The sequence below is a fragment of the Chrysemys picta genome, chromosome 3 (assembly GCF_011386835.1).
Source record: "Chrysemys picta bellii isolate R12L10 chromosome 3, ASM1138683v2, whole genome shotgun sequence".
Lineage (NCBI taxonomy): Eukaryota > Metazoa > Chordata > Testudines > Emydidae > Chrysemys > Chrysemys picta.
The window spans coordinates 123,795,759-123,819,737 of NC_088793.1; the positions used below are offsets into that span (position 1 = coordinate 123,795,759).

At 44.8% G+C, this 23,979-nt stretch overlaps 1 long non-coding RNA gene across 1 annotated transcript in view; it reads right to left on the reverse strand.

Moving 5' to 3' along the window:
* The window catches only part of LOC135982396 (uncharacterized), a 76,036-nt gene that overhangs the window by 40,042 nt on the left and 12,015 nt on the right, over positions 1 to 23,979 (reverse strand). The window contains exons 2-3 of the long non-coding RNA XR_010599738.1: positions 4,042 to 4,271; positions 2,640 to 2,806 (exon numbers count right to left, since the gene is read on the reverse strand). This is a non-coding gene — a long non-coding RNA (uncharacterized LOC135982396). The remainder of the gene's footprint in view (positions 1 to 2,639; positions 2,807 to 4,041; positions 4,272 to 23,979) is intronic.

Sequence of the window (23,979 nt, forward strand, 5' to 3'; positions counted from 1 at the left end):
AACCTTCTATCCAAATACAAATGAAAATGTGTGTGCCTGGCCACAACTGTTCCTTTATCTGGTCATGCAGAAGCACTAGGCAGGATCTGTGGGGAATCCAACAAGACCACCAAATTGTGAACCTGTATCACAAATGGTGAACAAACTTCCCAATCAAATCAACTGTAATAAGTTCTAAATTACTTAAATGGCTTCAACCTTGTCTCAGCCAACTACCCTTCATCTGTTAGGCACTGGGTAAATTTGTTCAACCACACAGACAAGGTGAGATGAAAGAAACAGAAAACCATGTGTCATCTGCATACTGAAGACACCGTAACCCACATCTCTCTAGCCCTATGAATGGCCTCATGTCCCCATTGAATAAGAGGCATCACACAATGGATCCCCGTAGAACCCAGCATAGAAGAGCCTTTGGGGAAGGTGAGCAAGTGCTCCATCCTACCCTCTGGAGCTGTCAGAAAGAAAGGAATAGAGACGCTCAACATTAACTCTTTTTAACCCTGCTAGGATCTCCATGTGAATCAAGAAGTAACTCAGCAATGGTGTTGAAAACAGATGACCAAATCATCTGGGACACATGATCCTCAGCCATTGCCAGAAGGTGATAATTAATATGGCCATGATGTACCATTAATGACTTAGCTTTGCCAGAACACCTTAATTATTAATCATACCTATTGCAGCAGTGCCCACAGGACCCAAACAAGATTAGGGCCCAGCTGTGTTAGGTGTTGCACAAACCACAGCAAGTCACGATTCCTGTCCCAAGTTTGAGTCCTTAAAGCAGTGGTTCCCAAACTTTAACAACCTGCAAACCCCTTTCACGAAAATATCAAATCTCACGAACCCCCTCATAAAAATGAATATTTCCAGGGATTTTCTCCCTTATCCGAACATAAATTATAGAAGCAGTGATCTTGGAAATTATTTGTTTTTTTTTATGACATGCTCATTACACACTATTTATTACTACATTATTATTTATCATTACATTATTAATTTTATTACATTATGAAAACAGCAACACTCTTCCAAGATTTCACTTTTGTAGCTCATATCACTTCGATTAAGCCTCCTACATGTTTCATCAAGGAGTACCAGACGTGAAACAGCATGAAGGTATTTAAGAAGCCAACTCAATTAAAGAGTTCCTCCCACAAGCATTTGGGTCTTGAGCAGTCCAGGAAAACAACACATGACTACAACAAAGCTTAAACTTGTTCTGCCAGGAAGTCACGGGGCTCAGGCTGCCGGCCTCCACACCCAGGGTCCCTAGGAATGGCTCTGTCCGCCATTACAGAATTTTTTCTGAGAACCCCGATACATTTCACGAACCCCAGTTTGGGAACCACTGCCTTAAAGGTAATGCTGTTGTTGCAACACCACCACCACCACCACCACACTAGTTGTTTGCAGTTATTGCCTCAAGATAGTTACTGTAAATTAAATAAAAGCAAACCCAAATTTTCATCTAACTGAAGCAAATATTTCCATGGAGACCCAGTGGCTACATTTTTCACATGGTTGTAGGGAGGGAAAGAAATCTCTGGGCAACACTTATTTTTGATTATTATAGGTATTAGTTCATACTCCAATAACTGTCTGCCTTGGGCTTTCTGATTATTGATCTGTGCCAAAAAGCAGATCTCACATCTCCAGCAAGTATTTTGGCTAATATATTTTCCTCCTAACATTAATACTCTCTTTAATTTCAACCTCAAGAAGCAGCAATATATTGCAGAGTCCGTGGCTTTAGCTTGTAAAAACAGAGCAGACGTTGTGAATGTGTTTTGGACAGCTTGTCACAGTCTGCTGCAGAATCCAATTAATTCTCTTAGGTTATTATGCCTTTCTTCATTATATCTATTTTATTTTTTTTGGCGGGGGGGGGGGAGGAGAAATAACTTTGGCTGTCCACCACCGTATTAAAAAATTCTTAATCCAAATTAATGGCAATTCCATAACGCTTGCACACACACACACACACATTATTATATATATGTGTTGAAAAAGTGGTGGAAAGTCTGATTTGCGATCTAAATTTATCAGTGGGAAGCATTAAATGTCCTTCCACATATCTCACAAGTAATTGATGAAAGCTACCATAATAAACAATTTGATACTGTAATAAACAATTGGATACTGTAAGCTGGCATGGCTGTTCCTCCGCTTCCACTTCTGAGGGAGGCCACGCCTCCTCACAAAGAAAAAAAGTGGGGAATTAGCAGCTCTCAAGGGGCCCCGGCCTTCAAGCAGGGCGAGGCCGTAAACAGCGTGGGCGCTGACCTGCAATCAGGCAGAGCTGCAGCAGTTTATTCACCCTGCCTTTATGCAGGGTTCTGGCAGGGGTGGGTGCCACGCACAGTCTATGGAGCTCAGGTAGGGGTCACTGAGGGGTGCAGAACCCCTGACCTAAGGAGTGGGGAGTACTGCCACCCCAGAGTCGGGTGGCAGAGGGGACACAGGCCATCCCAACTCCACCGTGTCCCAGCCCAGGGCCCTAACAGTGGTGGAGTGGTCTGCCACTGGATCAGCGGGGATCCACCCACAACACGCTGACCTTGTCTCCAACCAGTTCTCAACCAGACAGTTGCCTGGTTTCCCTGGGCTGCTTCCTACTCTCCCCTTGGGGGTACCTGGGTCCGGTGGTCGTCCTCAGTCTCCCCGGGATATATGGCCAAGGGTAGTGGTAGTAGCTCCTCAGCGTTGGTAGTTGCAGGGCTCTCTGAAGGCTCATGCAGGCCCTTGGCGCAGCCACGTTTCTCCTCAGCATCCTTCTCCAGCAGCAGAGAAGATGCCTAACCTGAGGATAGGACAAGAAGCAATGGGCTTAAATTGCTGCCAGCGTGGTTTAGGTTGGTGTAGAGGAGCAGACTCACCCCTGCAGCGCCTTCTGCTGGTGACTTCTGGGAATTAGCATGTTCCAGCTCTGGAGCACCCTCTGCAGGCCGGTGATCCACCTGTCCTCTGGCCCCGTGTCCCTCCCAGGACCCCAGTGCCTTGTTGTCTGGGGTGCTGCCCCCTGGCAGTACACCCCCCAGTTCTGGGTCTCCCCCTCCCAGGGGAACCCCCACCCACTATCCCCACTTTGCCTCAGTCTTGGCTACTGCCCAGTCTCCATCTAGCCCCCATTCACTAGGGCAGACTGCAGTATCAGCCACCCATCACAGGCAAAGGGGTTTGGACTGGCTGCCTCCACCCACCTTCAGGCTGCCCCTCTACAACCCCAATACCTAGGTGGGCCTAGAACTAGGCCCTGCAGCCTGGGGAGTTGCTGGCCTAGGACTTCCTAGCTCCTAAGACCTTTCCCCAGCCCTGCCTCACTCTAGATCCCCCCTGGGTGAGTTCCCCAGCAGCCAGGTCTCTCTCCCCCTCCCATCAGAGAGAGACTGTCTCTGGGCCACTGGCTCACAGGCTTTTATAGGGACCCGCTGGGCCTGATTGGGGCATGGCCCAGCTGTGGCTACTTCCCCAATCAGCCTAGCTTTTCCCTGCCACAGCCCTCCCTCTGCAACAGCCTTCTCCCAGGGCTGTTTTAAGCCCTTCATGGCAGGAGTGGGTGTCCACTCCGCTACAGCTGGACATTAGGAAAGACTTCCTAACTGTCAGAATGGTTAAGTACTGGAATAAATTGCTTAGGAGGCTGTGGAATCTCCATCATTGGGGATTTTTAAGAGCAGGTTGGACAAACAGCTGTCAGGGATGGTCTAGATAATACTTAGTCCTGCCTTGCGTGCAGGGGACTGGACTAGATGACCTCTCGAGGTCCCTTCCAGTTAGATGATTCTATGCATCTGTCTCCCTTGGCAGCTGCCTCCCAACTGAGCTGCTGGGCCGGCCTTTCATACTTCCCCTTCCTGTCCCACCCCTCTGCTTCCAGTGTGCAGAGGGTGGTCCTCCTGGCTCTGCCCACCAGGCAGCTTGCGGCATTCCCTCTGCTTCCACCTCTGAGGGAGGCCATACTTCCTCGCTACAGATACCTTTACATTTATTAGGCCAAATCTTTGATTCCATATTAAGGGAAAGATTGTAACTCACTCTATCACAGGTAGCGGTATGGCATGGAGAGCAGCCTCAACAGACCCACTTCTTCCTCTCTGGCTTAGCTGGTGGGGAGTTGATGGACTGGTAGAGTGAACAATGCCTTGGCTCTTCCCCACAACTCACTTGCCAGCACAGAGTGGAGAGTAATCTGCACCAGATGTAGGTGTGGTGTAATCTAACCCCCGAAGCAGACAGAGTGAAAAATGGATGGTTTGGGTGCTGAACTGAAAAGAAAAAAAAAAAAGGAAATCCCAATTTGACCAAAATTTTTTTTTCTATTTTTCTCATTGAATCAGAAAACTAGTTTCAAAATGTTTTTTCCCCCAACTGTAATGTTTTGAGATAATCCAAAACAATTTTTTAGAATTCATTTTGCATCGACTGAAATGTTCTGATCTACTCAGAGCAATATTGACTTTTTCATTTTGATTTTGAGTGTTTTTCACCCTTGTTTGTACATTAAAAAAAGCCTGGCCAGATTTAAAATTGAAATTCTGTTTCAAATCAGAATATTTTTAAGTGAAACAGTTGAAACAAAATATTTTGATTCCTTTCATTCCTTTTCTAACCAAAACTATTTTCCAAATTCATCCAATAGCTTTCAACCCTGAAAAAATCCATTTTTCAGCAAAAATATTATCTGCTTAAAAAAAACGTGGCCATCGTTACCAGGGATCAGACTATGAGTCAGAATCAAAGTCTGGTTCCTGATCTTTTCCAGAGACTGTGCAGCTATGTGTTATCTCTGACTCAGTACTCGTGGCAAAGCCACAGCTGCGCCTTCAGTTTTCCCTCATTCAGAACTCTCCAGTGATATAAACGGGAGCTTTGCCCGAACAAGGACTGAGTAAAAATTGAACAAGGACTTTAGGATTTAGCCTCTGAATGTCTGATAAAAAGCTGAGGCAAGCTGTTCCTTCATTTTTTACATACAGCTTTCATGAATTACTTCTGAGATTTATGGAAGAATATTTAATGCTTCCCGGAGAAACATTTAAGTAGCAAATCACACAGTCCCAGTACATTTTAAATATATGATATGTACCGGTGTTATGGAATCTGGTTAATTAATTTGAATTAGTTGCTCATTGCTATTTCTTGGGATTTTACAGAACACAGCTTAAATTCTAAACAAATCTCTTTGACCTGTTAATGGGTTTTTATAAGGGCTGTTTAAGAACTCTCCTTGTGTTTGTCTACATATTTGAATGTAATTTGAATAGAGTTTTTCATGCTATTGAAGTAGATACAAAGAAATGTAACTTCCAAAATCCACAAAGTATCAATCCCAACATTAAATAGGGTTACAATGCTCTGTTAATGATATTAATACTTTGTAATTCTTCCCAGCATTTCTATAGTACCTTCCAATGGTACTATTGTCAGAGCTATAATGTAAAGACAGACCCGAAGAAAAGCTCTGTGTAAGCTCAAAAACTTGTCTCTTTCACCAGCAGAAGTTGGTCCGGTAAAAGATATTACCTCACCTACCTTGTCTCTCTTAGAGCTATTATGAAACATTCTTTGGTAATTGTAAACAAATGGGCTGGCTCTTGGATGAGGTCAATCTTATGGATATGATTCAGGGCCTGGAAAAGGAGTTCAAAACAATCTAATCTGTAAATTGGACATAACTCCACTGGCCTTTGCTTAGCTTGATGTTCTCCTCACTTCATTCACGACTGTGGAAAATCTTCTCCACAGAGAGATGGAAAATTTGGGTGAAAGGAATCTGACAAGGAGACAATGACAATTCAACAGAATCTCTTCCTCTTCATCTGTATCTTTATGTACTATAGCTTAATTATCTCTAAACAACTCATTTAGGGCCTGATCTGAAGTCTATTGAAGCAACAGAAAGAATCCCATGGAATTTAATGGGTACTGGATGACATCCAGGGATTTCTACCTATCATTCTTCTGCATCTCTTTCTTTCAGTGCCACCAATTGCTACATCCACTTTTCAGTGCATTTTCGTAGTCCACAGAAGCTCTCTTCCAATACCAGGTAGCTGATGAACCACATAGCATAATTCCTTAAATATAAGCTTCTGAAGTCTATTCTCATGTTTTATAGATACAGAAGTATAAATACAAATGTACTGCACAGATTTTATGTGCATTCTCTTTCCTGTGGCATTATACTACCTTACCCCCACCCCAGCTGCTAGGGCTTATTCTGAGCCTGCCAATGTCCAAATGTGGGACAAACTTCAAAAATGAGGGGCACTGGACAAATAATGGACCAGAAAGCTGATGGTTATGTGTGATTCGATTTTAAATAAATGTAACATTTTCTATAACCTCAGTCTTATTGTTCTACACTGGAGAGAAACATTTTGCATCCAAAACTGTCTCCCTCCCTCCTCAACAGCATAAACACTGCCATATTACTTCTTCATTCCTGACAGGTGGTACAAGTTGAACTTGGAAGTTTGCTGGATAACATTCATTTTAATAATTAAAATTAAATTGATATTAAACAATTAGCACCAATATTTGTGTTGGATTATCCCTATGCCCAGTATTTAAAGGATTTGTAGAATGGCTTAGTTTGTTTATTTTTCTGGATCTAGATGCCATCTGAATTGTGGCTTGGAGCTTTAAATACAATAAACCCAAATTCTGGTTCATCTGATATAAAGCAGCATTGCCAACTGCAGATGTTCAAAATTCTTGAGTAAGGCCCCTCCCCAATTCTGAGACTAGTTTAAAAATCATGAGGTTTTTTTTCTTTTAAATATTGACTTTTGGGAAGAGAAGGGTTATTTGCCTTCTGATATTTGAGCCCTTAGGGATCATGTTTTCAAGCTTTTCTCCTCTGGCAGGAGGGCTAGAAATGTATATTTTTTAAATGAAAGCCAAGACTCTCAATCACCTGACTCCAGGAGCTGGGTTAAAAAGAAAAAAGACACACCAAATATTGTGAGGCTCCCAGTTAAACCGGAAGATTTTGCAATGGAGAAAGTGACTTCAGTATCCTTGAGTACAAGAGAGGATAAAATAAATAACTGAAATCTGACAGTGTGATCCTACTTTGAGCATCTTCTTACTCAGACGTACATTTCTCTCCTCTGCAGAGAGCTGGGAGAACATTCACTGAATCATGCATTCAATAAATTGTGTGGCTTTTTTTCCCCTTCAAATAAATTACTTGATGAATATTCATTATCCACCCAGCTCTGACAGCGAAACGTGCCTCCAGCATGCACTGTGTATTTGCCAGTTGTCATGCGAGTTGTACCTTCCTGGTTTCATGAAGTTCCAGTGTGTCAGGAATGAGGACTTGCAGCTGCACCTGCCCAGTGTCCGTGCAGTCTATGAGCACAGCTGAGCCATAGCAGGGCCTCCCCGATTGACCACTCCTCCTGACTGGCTGAGGAAGTCACCAAGCCTGCTCTTAATCCCAACAGCAACAACTGCTCTCTGGCTTCTTAAAGCGCATGCCTGCAGCTGTGATCTCTCGTGTCTGCCTTGCTCTAGCTCTGCTCCTGCCTTGTTTCCAGCTTTGCTCCTACCCTGCCCCGTCCACTCCAGATCTGCTCAGTTTCTGACTCTGGCTCGGACTCCTGGTTCCTGACTCTGACCCTCTGCTCTGACCACTAGGCACGACTGCCGCTGGTCTGACCACAGGCCTGACTGCCCATGTCCCAGTTCAAGACACACTGCTGCTAGCATATGCGGCTTACAAAGCCCTTTAAGGGACAAGACCTACAAAAGTGTTTTAAGTTCACAAGTCTGAGGCAGAAAATCTTTTGCCCTTACAGCAGACAGTGTGTACAAATTATTGTCTGAGCAGAAAACAGAGCTCCAACCCTAGACATAAGTAAAGAGGCATGGCTATGGGACATAGGCCTGACCACCTGGCTCCTAGCCACTGTCAGCCCACAAGTAACGTAGGAGTAGACCAAAACAGCTGGGAGCAACCATCAGGAGCTCGCTAGATACTGGAGATGCATGCTAACAGTGTGTAGGCAGGCTCCAACAAGAGTCAGGCATCCTTTCTGCAGAACTCATGAGTTCTAATGGGTCACACAGTGAGGATTGCATTGGTCACCCCAGACAAACTAGGAAGTGTTTTTTTGGAAACTTTTAATGTTATCACCTTCCTTTTTAGCATCCTGCTGTTGGTGGCCATCTTGCTGTAAATCAGCAGCATTTAAATGGGTGAAAGTCTAGCCTCAGTTTTCATCCTGCTTGTATCTTGGTTTAACAATGAGAAGAGTTTGACAGTTTAATATAGTCCAAGAGGTGGCAGATAAAAGGTGTTTCCATTTGATGGCATACTAGCGTCAGGAAGAGGCCAGTGCAAGCTGCCTAAACCATGACTTGGACTCACCACCTGTGTGGGGTAGAGGATAGTTCAGTCTCCATACACAGACAGTATGTGAGGTCTTGGTTTCTCTGTTGAGACTGCCTGATATGGACTGAGACCATCAACTCATTTCACTGAGGTCACCAAACTGCCATCAGGTCGTAATGACTGTCAGTCATTAGTGACCTATCTGGATTCAAGTCAGTGACCTAGAACTGAAAGAGTCTGTAACCCATTACCAGTCACTTTGCCACCTTTTACTTAAGAAATATCAAGCTATAGAACAACAGAAGGGGGAAAAACTCAAAGGGAAGCAGATGGAGCAGAAGTAATAATGAAATAGGTAGAAGCAATGGGAAATTGGGACGGGCAAATGGCGTGGGAAGATATAGACCCTGGGATTAGTTTCATATTTGTGTCCATCATTGTTTATCAGCTGTGCATCCATGCCTCATGGTTTCAACATTGAGAGACCATTTACACTGCTTGATTTTCAGATTTACAGGGTTTTTATTTTGCAGCAATTTAGTTTTGTAACTTGCAAAGAGAAGGATGCTTTTGGCTGGCAATTAGTAAAATTGTGGTGAGTCAACCCTTCACAGAGGTGGCTCACTCACTACCTCCCACAAATTCTTCTAAAAATAGCTGCTGCAGAAATACCTTTCCAATAGGAAAGCAGACCAAAATAAAGAACTTTGTCCATAAAAACTTAAAGTTCTAGTTTGGCGGTTAGGAAAGAAAGCAGACAAGAATGAAGATGCATCCAAACAATGTGGAGTGTGCTCATTTACTTATCACATAGATGTGCACTAAAAAGACACACAGGAAGAATTTACTAGGGATAATAGTACAGGCATATTTCTATAGGCTCAAAAGGTCAATAGATGAACTATAAGTAAAACAGTGCTAATGTATCATACCATAGAGAGAGGCAGCACGGTTTTTCCTTCCTGACATACTGGATTGTTTTTTTTTAAAAGCATGAAGCAAGTTCAAGCAGCGGGGAATGAAGTCTTGGATATGTGAATAGGATGGATATGTTTTTTACAATGTGCTGAATTTTGCTGTCAGTTATGCCATTGTAATGCTAGAAGAGGAGGTTACTCACCCTGTGCAGTAACTGACGTTCTTCGAGATGAGTGTCCCTGTGGGTGCTCCACTCCAGGTGTTGGTGCGTCCCTGTGCCTTTGCTCGGAGATTTTTTGCAGCAGTACTCGTACCAGCCACACATGCGCAGAGGCTGCCCCCCACTGTGAGTCTAGGTTAATAGTATGCATGCGTGGCCGGTCACTCCAGGTGACTGAAAAGCCGTGTGTCTTAAGGAGGTAGGGACTTCGGATCTGATAGGAATGCCATAGATAGTACAGCCCTGCCCAAGCGTATATCATATAGAGGGCCTTGAGTAAGGGCATAGTGTTTAACAAATGTGTGTTCAGAAGACCAGGTGGCTGCTTTACAGATATCAACCAGGGGAACTTTGCATAAGAATGCTACAGAGGTAGCCAGGGATCTAGTGGAGTGTGTTTTGATGCCGTCTGGAGGTGTAACTTTCTTCATCTGATAGCACAAGCAGATGCATTGAGAAATCCAGTTTGAAAGTCTCTGGGTAGAAATAGGCGTACCTTTAGAACGCTCCACGATGGAGACAAAAAGTCTAGAAGAATTCCTAAAAGGTTTGGTTCTATCCAAATAGAAGGACAAGGCCCTGCGTACATCTAGTGTATGCATTGAGGCTTTGAACGAGTTTGCATGTGGTTTCGGAAAAAAGGTCGGTAGGTGTATCGGCTCATTAATGTGGAATGACGAGTGCATCTTTGGAAGAAATTTGTCTTTGAAAAATAGCGTATATGGTGGGTCTGCCATAAGAGCTGCTATTCCTCCTGCCCTTCTGGCAGAGGTAATTGCCACTAAAAATGCTGTTTTCATTGAAAGGTGTAAAAGGGAACACGTGGCTAGGGGTTCAAATGGTTGTTGAGTTAGGCAAGATAGTACTAGATGAAGGTCCCATGGGGTGGTAGGTGGTTTAATGTCCGGATATAGGGTTTGGAGTCCCTTGAGGAAACGCTTGGTGATAGGATGAGCAAAGACGGAAGTATCATCAATTTTGTCATGAAAAGTTGTAATAGCAGCTAAATGGACCCTGATGGAGCTGAAAGAAAGGCCGGATTGCTTAAAGTCCAAGAGATAGTCAAGTATGAGCGAGAGAGATACCGACGTGGGACAAAGTTGTCTAGCTGAACACCAATTTGTGAATCGTTTCCACTTCCGTAGATAACTGGTGTGAGTAGATTGTGTTCTGCTATGTAGGAGCACTCTTTGAACTTGTCCAGAGCAATCTAGTTCGCTTTGGGAGAACCATGTAGGAACCAGGCTTTGAGGTGAAGCGTGGACAGGTTGGGGTGGAGAAAGCGGCCGGGTTGTTGTGATAGGAGGTTCAGGATGAGAGGCAAGGAAATTGGTGGTCGAATCGACATTCTGGTGAGAAATGGAAACCATGGTTGTCTGGGCCACGACGGGGCAATTAGGATCACCTTGGCCTGGTATCGGGGGAAACGCATAGAGTAAGTTTCGGTGCCATGGGATCATGAATGCGTCTCCCAGGGAATGTTTGCCCAGTCCTGCTCTGGAGCAAAAATTAGGACATTTCTTGTTTTTTGTAGTTGCAAAAAGGTCTATGGTTGGGTAACCCCAAATGCGGAATACGTTGTGAATGGTTTTCTCGTTTATCTCCCATTCGTGGTCCCATGGGAAGCGTCTGCTTAGTTCGTCCGCTGTGGTGTTCATTACTCCGGGAAGATAGGCAGCCGATACCCGGATGTTGTTCGCAATGCACCAATTCCAGAGCTTCATAGCCTCTGTGCACAGCGAATGGGATCGAGCTCCTCCCTGCCTGTTTACATAAAACATGCATGCAATGTTGTCTGTCATTATGCGTACGTGATGATTCTTGATTAATGGCAGGAAGTGACGGCACACATTGCGAATAGCTCAAAGTTCTAGGACATTTATGTGCAGGGAGGTCTCGGTTTAAGACCATAGCCCCTGGACTGTGTGGTGAGACATGTGTGCACCCCAGCCTGTCAGAGATGCGTCGGTAGTCAGTATGAGGGATGGAGCCTGTTGAAGAAAGGGGACTCCAGAGCAGAGGTTGGAGTGAACTGTCCACCAGTGTAGAGAATCTTTGACTAGGGCAGGTATGGAGAGAGTTTTGTTTAGAGAGTGCACACTCAGTCTGTAAACCGTGGCCAACCACGCTTGGAAGCACCTCATGTAGAGGCGTGCATTTTGGACGACAAAAGTGAACGAGGCCATGTGACCTAGTATTTGTAGGCAGTCTCGGACAGTCACCTGGGGACTGTTGCGAATTTTTGAGGCCAGTTGGCTTATGGAGTTGAAGCGGTCAGGTGGGAGAGATGCCAATCCCGTCCGGGAAGCGAGGTATGCGCCTATGAACTGCAGATGTTGGGTGGGGCATAATGTGGATTTGTTTTTGTTTATTTGCAGGCCTAGAAATAGGAAACAATTGACGGTAAGCCGTGTGGATTGGAGAGCTTCGTCGAACGTTGAAGCTTTGAGGAGGCAATCGTCTAGGTAAGGAAATATTACGACCCCTTGTTTCCTGAGGTAGGCAGTAACTACGGCTAGGATCTTGGAAAAAACATGGGGGGCCATCCACAGTCCAAAGGGGAGAACCCTGTATTGAAAATGGGTTGAGCCAAGAGTAAAACGTAGGAATCGTCTGTGGGCTGGGTGTATAGTCACATGAAAATAGGCATCTTGTAGGTCGAGGGCAGAAAACCAATCGCCTTGCTCCAGCACTGGGATTATGGTGGTGAGAGTAACCATCTTGAACTTTTGCTTTTTGACAAATTTGTTGGGCCGCCTGAGGTCGAGGATTGGTCGCCATCCCCCATTTTTCTTTTCTGTTAAGAAATAATGGGAGTAAAAACCCTTCCCTTTGTGTCGTTTTGGCACAATTTCTACTGCTCCCAGTTGAAGGAGATGTTGCACTTCTTGGAGGAGTAGCTGCTCGTGAGAGGGGTCCCTGAAGAGGGACGGGGAGGGTGGGTGGGTGGGTGGCAAGGAGAGGAAGGGGATGGCGTATCCAATTGTAACTACCTCTATGACCCACTTGTCGGAGGTAATGTTGTGCCACTGGTGGGAGAACGGTCATAGGCGGTGTCCAAAGATAGGTGTGTTGGCTGAAGTGGGAACACTGTTTTCTAAACCCTCGACCAAGGCTTCAAATCTGCCTATTAGTTGGAGGGGGTTGAGGCGCCCCTGCAGAATTGGGACAACAACGCTGGAATCTTGGTCTTTGATGTTGGTGTTGTTGTTGTTGCTTCTGTGGTCTATGGGAGTGTTGTGTAAATGCGGGATAGTGTGGACGTTGGTATGGTTGGTATCTATATTGCCATCTTCTGGTCATAGGTGTCTGGAGACCTAAGGACCGGAGGGTTGCCCTTGAGGCCTTCATTGAATGAAGCACGTCGTTCGTGGTAGAAGCAAAAAGTTTTTCACCATCAAAGGGAAGATCTTCAATGGTGCTCTGAACTTCTCGAGGAAAGAAAGAGGAGGAGAGCCATGAACCTCGTCGCATGACCACTGCTGTGGCGGTCGATCTTGCTGCAGTGTTGGCTACATCGAGGGCCGCTTGAAGAGCGGTACGTGATATGACTTGTCCCTCGGAAACCAGAGCTGTCAATTGTTGTTCTGTTCTGGACTGTCGTCAATAAAGTCCATGAATTTATTATAGTTTTTGTGATCATATTTTGCAAGGACTGCAGTATAATTAGCTATACGAAATTGTAGGGTCGAGGATGCATATACTTTACGACCCAAGAGGTCCAAGCGTTTACTGTCCTTGTTGGATGGGGTGGACCAGGAATACTGTTGTTTGGCCCTTTGGTTTGCTGCGTCTACTACCAGTGAGTTTGGTGCCGGGTGGGTAAAAAGGAATTCAGAGCCCTTTGAAGAGATAAAGTACTTCCTGTCCGCTTGTTTACAGGTAGGTAGGCTTGTAGCTGGAGTCTGCCAGATGGACTTAGCGGGTTCTAAAAGGGCTACGTTGATTGGTAATACCACCCTAGAGGAAGAAGAGGGCTGTAGGATGTCCGTTAGCTCATGCTGTTGTTCAGTGACTTCCTCCAAGTTAATTCTCAAGTCACTGGCAACTCTTTTGAAGAGGTCTTGGAATTTTGCATAGTCATCCGACGGGGTTGGAGGAAGGGGAAGTAAGTCTTCTTCAGGCGTCACCTCCGGCTCTGCTGGAATAGGAGCAGAACTAGGTTGATCCTGGACCTGTGTGATGGTGCTGCCAGGTGTCTTGTGTCACTGGCAGATTCGTCAGGTGGTGGCGCCAGACCAGTGTTGCGCCTGGTCGAATTGCCATAGCGCACGTGTTCTCGAGGGTACGATGCCCATGGTGTCCAATATTGCCATGGTGGTGGGTAGGGCATAGGTGGTGCCATCCAGGGGTTCACCCCCCAGAGGGCAGGATCCTGAGAATAGGATGAGGTAGTTTTTTTATAACCTCTATTGACTGGGGTCTGGGAGTGGGAGTCTTGATATGGAGAAAAAACTTCCTGTGGATCAGTTTCCTCCTCACTGGAGGAAGGCTGTTCAGATCCTGATTCAGGCATTGGAGAAAAACAGACATTCATCAGGGGAGACTGCAGGATAGGTGATACCAATAGATCTTCTGTCTGAGTAAATTGAAATGGTGAGGCTCCTGCGTGAGGTGAAAGCTGTGCAGGGGGAGGTTGCCGTGAGGGAACATTCCTCTGAGCAGGGGTTTTGCTTGTGATCTCCCTGTCAGTCTGCTCTGCGGTTGTTGGTGACGCGGTCAGTGCCGGGCGGGCAACATCAGCCTGCGGTGGATCAGGCATGTTGTGAAATGTCGGCACCTCGTCCGTTGCGGTGCCGAACGGTGCCATAAGAGAGGCAGGCAACTGAAAGCCTGAAGCCTCGGCACTGGAGCCTTGTGCCACCGCCGCAGCCTCAGGCGGCTTTCACGTGGTTCCCGAGGAGCCCGGCTCATCAAAGTTGCTGAGGCGAGGAAACACAGGCAGGGAGACTGTTGATCTGCCTGAAGAAATCTTGTGTCTCATAACCTTCTTTGGTGAAGAAGGCTGCCCTTTCTTTGTAGATTTTTTCAGTTTTTTTGAGGCGGGGGGGCTGTGGCAGGCAGCGGAGCCGGATTCAGCGCCTGGGTCTGAAACTGACCCGATAGACTTTTGCAAGAGGAGCAGTTTAAGTCTAAGCTCCCTGTCCTTCCGTGCCCTGGAGCTAAGTTTGCTGCAGTGGGCACATTTTTGAGGAATGTGGGCTTCCCCCAAACATTTTATACAGGGTGAGTGGCCATCTGACAGCGGGATAGCCTCTTTACATGTAGAACAGCGCTTGAAGCCTGTGGAGCCAGGCATGGCCGAAGCGGCTGCGGCTGACAGAAAAAACTTTTTTTTTTTGTAACAGATAAAAGAGGTAATTAACTACACTAACGACAAACTAACTACTAGAAGGGTAATTGTAGCAAGAGTGAGGGATTTCCTAACGAGTCTGCTGAGCTCCGTCTCAGGCCGGGGATGGTAGAGAAGGAACTAAGGAGACCGGCCACGCATGCATACTATTAACCTAGACTCACAGCGGGGGGGGGCAGCCTCTGCGCATACGTGGCCAGTACGAGTACTGCTGCAAAAAATCTCTGAGCAAAGGCGCAGGGACGCACCAACACCTGGAGTGGAGCACCCACAGGGACATCTCTTGAAGAAGAATAACTATTACATTCAAAGAGTCATTTTGGATTTACAGTGGTGTAATTGACAGCCAGATGTAGCCTAAAGATATCAGTGACCAATCCAGTGTTAATTTGACTTTCTTATATAAGGGTGTATGTGTGTGTTAAACCAGCATTCTCTTAAGAGCCAGAAATGTTTCTTGGCTGAAGCATAATGCTGGGAAATATAGTGCAGAACGAATTGCTTTCACTGTTCATCATGAATCAACACAAGAGATTGGACAAGATCATGATTTGTGATAGATTAACCTCCAGAGGTCTGGAAGCAGTAGGCTTGCTCGGCCATTTCTGGAAGTAGCCTTATTGACTTACTCACCCCATCAAGGGGCCATGAAGGTGGCTACTGGGCTTGCTTCCTTTATCTAAAGCAGTGGTTTTCAACCTGTGGTCCACAGAGCCCTAGGGGGCTATAGACTATGTCTAAGATTTCCAAAGGGGTCTGCACTTCCATTTGAATTTTTTTAAGGGTCCACAAATGAAAAAAAATGTTGAAAACCACTGATCTAGAGCATTGAGAACTTAACTCTTTTGCTGCTCTGGGCTTTCAATATTAAAAAGCACCCCAGAGTTACATGCCCCCTTATGCTTTGGGATCCCAATTCTGCAAGTAGTTCCTTTGAAGTCAACGGATGTGGAATAAGGGCTGCAGAATTGGGGCCTGGGATGTTGTGACCTACTCAATCTCAAGGGAGCCTAGCTATTTTTTTAACAATTAATATTTAAGGGTCAAAGCAGCAGGATCCCATGTAGGAATTTCTTGGGCTATAAGAGGTGCAGAGGTTGAATGAGCAACTCTGCTCCTGGAGAGACACCATGAAGGGTGGGGAGGCTGCCCATCCCCAGTTCCATGAGACTGAGAAGGGATTAAGTAGCCTGTTTGAGGGGGTGGGAGGAAGCATGTCAATGACAAACACAACAGCTACTCCTAGGCCATTCCACTGCCTTTGTCTCATCCTGGAACTGGTCCTTCTTGGGGCCACGTTGAAACTGGTTGGGCACAGGAATACAAGTCGGTGGTTCATCTCACTCCAACTCACTGACCTCAAGCTCTGTATGTTTCCTGCTGTCCACCTGACCCAAGGCCCTACCTGGAGCCCTTAAACTTCCCTTTGTAAAATAGGGGTCTGTACTTGGGGCACTGCTAATGACATTATCCATCTCATCATAGTACAAGTGCATCCTTGGGGAATGACCAGACTGGGAGCTATGGTCCTTTCTGGAAGAGCATCTTAATCCTTTTGATTTTCTCCTGACATTGAGGTCAAATTAATTGGATTTCACGCTCAGCCAGCTTCATTGAAATGTCATCATACAGCTTGGCATTTTGCTTCTTTCTCCCACTGTTGTGGGCCTCATTAGCATCTCACCAGAGATCTACCAGTACCTAGGTGTTGGCCTCTGGCCAGCTGGCAGCACACAGATACAATGACTTCTTGGTTACATTCTCACACAACAGAGCTCTGTATTGGAGATGGATGAGTAGAGTTGCTGCTGGTGGAACCTGAGTGCAAATGTGGGGAATGAATGCCAAGCAGGCCAATATGCAGTGGAAGGTGACATCCCGTCACAAAATGGGGTATACGTAGATGGCAAGAAAAGACCACAGGGCAGGGCAGCCTAGGATATTGTAGTAAAGCACTGGAAGACTGACATAACAATTGAGGACTACTACAGAGCTGTTGGTGTCACTAGGCATAGCTACCAGGTAACTCGGGGGAGTGGAAGGCCATAAGTGCCGATGAAACTCCTGCGCTCTGGGTCTAAGTGAACCACAGTGACTCCATCTTGTGAACTTTCACCTACTTCTATGCTAACTGCTTATATGCTGAAGCAGGCTGAAGCAGAATATGTAATGGTCAGCTTTTTCTAGCAGACAGCTGCAGATTTGTTCACACTAGCAAACGCTGTAGTGATAATGCGGGGGAAAGAAGGAGGGGGAGAGACTGCATGCGCATGAATCTACAAGGCCATAGATAAGCATGCTAATGGGAAAGTTTCTAACATGCACAATGTGTACCTGCTGTAACTGTTGTCTGGAAGGGAGGGGTAGGGGGAGAAATAGACAAAGGCTTGCACAGAAACGGCTTGGAATATAAAAGGGAAAACTTACTTATATGTGCTGTGCTTGATTTGAGACGTGCCTGTCTCCCTGCACCACTTTGAGATCTCAAATAAACTTGGTTTGCTTCTCCACACCTGGTGTGTCTATTAGTGCAGTGCACACCAGGCAACGAACCCCGCTGCTGCCTCCTCGGGCCCTTTAGGCCGGCAACAGAGCTATCCTATGCTCCTATAATAGATAGGTTATGCCGATGGCTGCCAAGGAAAATTCACTCCAAGCCTACCCTATATCCCTAATCACTCCCACACACAAGTGACACACAAGTGACAGCTTTGGTGTGCGGACTAGAGTAGAACTAACAAGAACATTTGAGCTCTGTCTCCTGTTAACTCGCTAGTGAAGACAAACCCAACCTTTGATAAAGATTCAACATACAAAAATTTAAAATGAAAACTATCTCCTCATTAACCTCTTGCCTTGAGCTTGGCACACTTGTCCACTTTTAATTATTGCCATGCTCAGCTTCAGGTTACAACATGGAGGGTGGGATCCAGGAGCAGATCTATAAATCTTGGGCAAGAGCAGAGAGAAACAGATCTGTGCTGCCACCAATAATTTCAAAGCAAAATAACTGGGTAAATAGCTAAGCAGTAATTCATGTTAACACAGAGGCATTTTGTGTGCGCCTCTGTTGTATCTAGAAGTCAGGAAGGCAATATGCAGGTGAAAATAAAACCATTCTGTGTGCATCTGTTTATGGATACAGAAAAGGTGGAGCTGTAGGATTCACTGTATAGGAATCTTTCAGTCTTGTAGGGTGAAGTTCATCCCTGTGCAGAGAGGCCCACAGAAGGCCATATGCACCCCGTGTTAAGTGTTCAAGTATTTAAATAGTGCCAAAGGCAATCTGTGGATGGGCTGCAATAATTTACAAGGATAAAATATTGTATGCTTCTGGCGACATCATAAATGCATAGTATATGATTATTCTGTGATGTAGTTAATACCAATAGCAACATGACTTGGATGAAAGCTGTGATCTCATCAGCTGAAAAAAACTTGAACACATGATTTTCTCAGAATTCTACAAATATTGGTTCAGATTTTTAATTGACTGTGCTTGTGCCTGTTTTATGTTGGCTTCCTTTGGTGGAAGAGTTTGCTGGCAGGAACACTCAACAAAATAGTCAATATTGTTGAATATTTGCAGAGAGTGAATTTGAAATCCTGAATATATGCACCAAAAAAATGATTCTAAGAGATACAGTTAACCAGACAGAGAACAGAGATACACCATATGACCAAATGTCAAATCCAGACCAATCAATCCAAATTTTAATACTGAAAACTCACACCAAACTATTCACAAACAAGCTAGGGTCTAGAAATCATTCACACTAGAATAATTTCAAGTAAAGAATAAAGTAGAAAATATTACAGTCTCATCAATTAAATTCATAAACAGAAAAAGAGACTAAACACATTGATTAAATTATTGTTGGTAAGTTATTCACCAGGGCTACTGGCAACTGTGCATCTGGGTAATATTCAATTCCCAACTCTGTGCATGTTTCAAAATGGGTTTTCCTTAGTGTCTAACAGACAGAGTTACCCCAAAGAGGCTTTTTGAATGAATGGGGTATGGACTACATTTTTCTTCTGTGTTCGTACAGCACCTATCACATCAGTGTCCTGGTCCATTACTAGGTCTCCCAAGCACTGTGATTCTAGTAATAAATAATAATAGTAAAACAATGAGATGATAAAAATGGCAACAGATATCAAACTGAAAAGAAAAACCAGGCATATCTGAGTGTGAGCCCTTGTCTATGCTTGCGGCGGTGTGTAGGGTATGTGTAGCTACTCGCATCAGTGAAAGTCTCTGACAGTGGCAAAGGATTCTGCAGTGGGGAGTTGCAGGTCACTTTCCCTGCTGCCTCCCCTCTGCCAGAGGCTTTCCTCACTGCCGGAGCTTTTCACTGAGGCTGGGAAAGGTTCCAGCAGCGGAGAGGCAGTGGGACACTACATTGCTAAAAGTAGCAATGAAGATGTGGGATGCACTGCTTAGATGTGTAGAGAGCTGTGTAGGGTACATACCCTAGGGTTCAGGCATGTAAGGCGCTCTACATGCCTAAGCAGTGCCTCACCATCTACTCTACTATTTATACCTGTGCTAGCTGGGCATGCAGTATCTGTACTCTACATACCCCCATATGTGTAGACCTACCCTGAGAGATACCTTGAGTCTCACTGGTAACTGTAAAACAGAAAATACTAGAGTTTTTTACTATATGGGAAATATTTATATAGCTATAATAAGCCATGTGCGTTACGTAATCTCTAGTGTGGCACATGCTCCCCAGAACTAGGTTAAACATGACCTATGAAATGATGTACAAACAAAACCAGATGTATTAGAAATGCAGACAACCCGCATCTTAAGAAAACATATTTGAGACTGCCAATTTCAAAAGATATATTAAGATTTGAAAAATATTAGCCATATCTGCAAACACCCACACACTAAATCATACATACTGTATGCTGCTTTGCTGGCAATTAGCCTGGAATTTAAAATAATGAGTGCATTTAGAGATTATGTTAGGCAATACATTATATGTATACAACATGGCTGAATATTAAAATACTGTATTCAGCTGATCGCAGGTACCCAATGAATATGTGAACTACCTGTGTAGAACAAGAACAGACAGCTGCAGTCTTGAGCACTATCCCACCTTGAAAGCCATCGCACCTAACTGATAATTCTTGGAGTGATGTAATAGAACTTTGGGAATAATATAGAATTAGTCAGTCAGTGATGCTTGACATTGTGACTTCCTTCCTCAGAGTGTCACTGATTAATGTCCTGATGGCATTTTTCGTAAGAGAAAGTGTTGTTAATCATGGTGTCCTGTCCAAATTCCACTTGGGTAACTGCATTCTACTTAATTCATTCCCCAGTGCTCAGCATAAATAAATCGTCTATGGCCTGTTTAGAGGCTCTCGCACACATCCAGAGCGACAGCAGAGCCGCTCCATAGAAGCTACCCTGCCACCCATTTCACATGGGAAAAGCACTGAAGAATCCATATAAGTGAGCATCCTCTGACCCTGCACTCTCTCCTTACCTGACCTACCATTATTTCTTCGTGCTCCACCTACATGTGGCTGTGTAAGGAACCTCTGCAGAGCTGGGCTTGATACCACTCATGGGGTTTACATTCCTTGTCCAATCTCCCTCAGCCTTGCCTTGGTTCTGTTTCTAGAAGGCTGCGAGCACTAGGGCCAGCCAGAAAACAAGAATTCCATTTCATGAAAAATTTCAAGTTTTTGGCCTTTGGTTTGCTTTCTCTCTGGATGAAATCAAGACCTTTCCAATTTTTTCTATGAAAAACTGGGCAGGGAGACATCCCAGAATAGCCAATAACCTGGAGGTTAGGGCACTCAGCTGGAATGAGTGAGTGCTGACCACTTGGCTGTTCTGTGGTCTCATTCTCTCATTTTGACCAGAAATTCCATCCTAGATTTCAGAAGCCTTCCTGATGTATCAGTTTTGGCAAAACTGATACATTTCCACTAAAAGTTTTGGTTTTGATGAATCAGCATCTTCCGACAAAATTCCCAGCCAATTTGACTTAGCACTAACATTGTGGCATTAAGATTTTCACATTCCTGCCCTGAACTGTTGTGTAACATTGTTGTATGCTGTTTAAAAGACCCATTCTACCCCAGATGTGGCTATGTTGCTTAATTGATGACGTGGTGCCTGTGCATATCAAGCTCAGTCCTGCACCACTGAAGTCAATAGAAATTTTGCCACTGAACTGTATGGAGCAGGAGCAGACCCATTAGTAATCAAGTGTTGGGATTACTTTATGATTTTTGGACAAAAGTTGCTATATAGTTGTCACTTATTGTCTGGTAAGCTGTATATGACTAAAACACCCAGGGCCAACTGTATTGCTAGTGTGACCCCACTGATATTAATGAAACTACTCACAGAGAAAGGTACCATTTAGTGTGAGAAAGGGTGGCAGATTCTGGCCCAAAGGAAAAATAAAAGGAGAAATGCTACATGTAAATATATCAGACAGCATGAATGTCTAATGCTGGCTATCTACCCTGCCACTACAGCTTCAGGAACACCAGTGTCACACGCAACCCTAAATTCATATAAAGAACATAGAATGGCCATACTGGGTGAGACCAAAGGTCCAATCTAGCCCAGCATCCTGTCTTCCGACAGTGGTCAATGCCAGGTGTCCCGGGGGGAAGAACAGAACAAGTAATCATCAAGTGATCCATTCCCTGTCACCCATTACCAGCTTCTGGCAAACAGAGACTAGGGACACCATCTCTGCCCATCCTGGCTAATAGCCATTGATGGACCTATCCTCCATGAATTTATTTAGTTCTTTTTTGAACCCTGTTATAGTCTTGGCCTTCACAACATCCTCTGGCAAAGAGTTCCACAGACTGAAGAAATTGTGTGAAGAAATACTTCCATTTGCTTGTTTTAATCCTGCTGCCTATTAAATTCATCAGTCAGCAGCAGCACAACTATCATCTGCACTACATTTGCTACAGCTCCTGTTTGATCACCACCTGCCTGCATCACATCTGACTAAGAACAGATTGCCTTAGTTCTGCTCTCAGAAAATACTGACTGAAAATTCATCTAAACCAAATGAACACTTGTTATTCGTAGAATCCTCTCTAGCAGCAGCACAGCACAACTCCTGGACTAAATATTATTTGACTTTAATCAACATCACTGACATCAGACAGAAAGGTTTGTTTCGCAGCCTTTAATGTGAACCCAATGAGGAGGTACTCCTATATAACTTGCTGTATCACAGTATGTGGAGCCTACTAGATAGATCCTGTCATCATCTTCCTCCAAGATTATCTTTCATATTGCCAAAAGGACAACTTTATTGGACTAAGTATTGGCATGTATCTGTGTGGCCCACACAGCTTAAATCTCTCCTCAGGCCTTATGTGTGTCTGAGTCACCAAGTGTGGGTGTAACAACTTTACCAGTTATTAATCTTTTTGAAATGTTTTTTTCAGTAATTAAGGGAGTACAGTATGTAGGCAATCAGCTCTCTGTGTTGTAGCCAATGAACAGCTATCGAGCAGATTTTGTTGGTGCCTTCAGCCAAATTGCTCTTTTCTTGGCAACTGAAGTGTACATCAACATAAGTGTAAAGTCAATTTCTATTTTTTTAAAAAGATGTACTTAATCATTACTCAGGGACTATGCAAACCACCGAAACGTGGCACTTAATGTAACCAATAACGTATCCGGTGCACAAGTGTGAGAAGAGAAGATGCATTGCCTTAGCTGGAAAAAAACTAGGTAGTGTCACATTAGGATTTTTTTTTTTTTTAAAAGGAAAGTGTAATCTGGGCTACTCATATCCCAGTGATTGCACAAATTTCTTCTGTGAACTGACTATACTGAAAATCAGAACAACTCAATTATTTGTCATGGGACCTAAGTTCCTAAGAGAGATTTGTCTTGAGCTCAAGTGCTAAAGGCCTATGCCTTTTGGAGAAGGGAGAAAGGAGTTCTAACCTTGCTATCACCATGAAGTTATATATGGCAATGGTGTACATCATCATGGAATCATAGGGACTACTGATTTGTCACACTGCATTGTGGTTGAAAAAGAAAATTTGAGATTCCATACTTCACTAACCTACACTAGTAGCCCTTTTCCTGGCTGAATTTGAGCTTTTCAGGTTCTCTAAAATTTACTGTGGCAGGTTTGGCCACCCCAGAGCATATTGGGCAATGTTCTTTGCCTCAGGTTCTCACCTTGTGGGAACATCCAACAAACAAAAGTTCCTTTAATATGCCCCTGTCTTCTCCCTCCACTGCACCCCTCTCACTGTTGTTGTCCTGGGTCAGTGGAGACCCAGAATTCAGAGGTGCTTTCGTACGAGTTCATCTCCCACCCTGCGGGGTTGGGGGAGAAGAGGGAAGGAGAGAAGGCACCTTGCTCGCTCCGCCAGCTGTTCTGCTGGCATGTCTTGAGGTCCCACCACTTAACACAACTTTCAGTGATTTCAGCTGTTAGTGGGGGAGCCTTACTGCTAGTGCAGTTGGACAGTCTCTCATGAGACACTGTCCCACAGCAGGCCTAATGCTTAGACCTGATTTTCAGTGGTATCAGCTCTACTGATCTGCAACAAAAGACCCAATTGAGTCTTAATTAGTTCTACCCTTCTCCTTGGGCTGCCACTTTGATGTGGTGGAGAAGCTTGCGTATACTTAAGATCCTAAAAGTGATGCCGTCGGGAGTCCTGTACTCTTGTTAGGGTCACCCATGGCAGTAAGGTCAAAGGCAAGGTACCAGACAAAGTGCAGCCCAACACAACCCAGTATAAGACTTCAATGGCAGAACATGCGGATGAAGCAAAAATCACCTCTCAATGGCTGAGAAGGCGAATGAAGGCTGCAATGGAGGAGAAACCCCCAGTCGTGTTGGATCTCCTTGCCACTGAACACAGATGCCTCTTCTGGCAAGATTGGTGTGACTGGTGGTGCGCATCAGCTCCCGCATATTAAACTACTCATGCACAGGTTTCTTTCACAGGAAGAACTTTCTCCCCACTCCTACCCTTAAAAGTCCTGCAGCGATGAGTGAGTGGTGACAGGGATAGGTGAAGTTATCACCAGGAGTCCCTAGTCACAGACCTACATGCAGGCGGTGACTGCAAGATGGTCATCATGTGCCTCTGGACTGG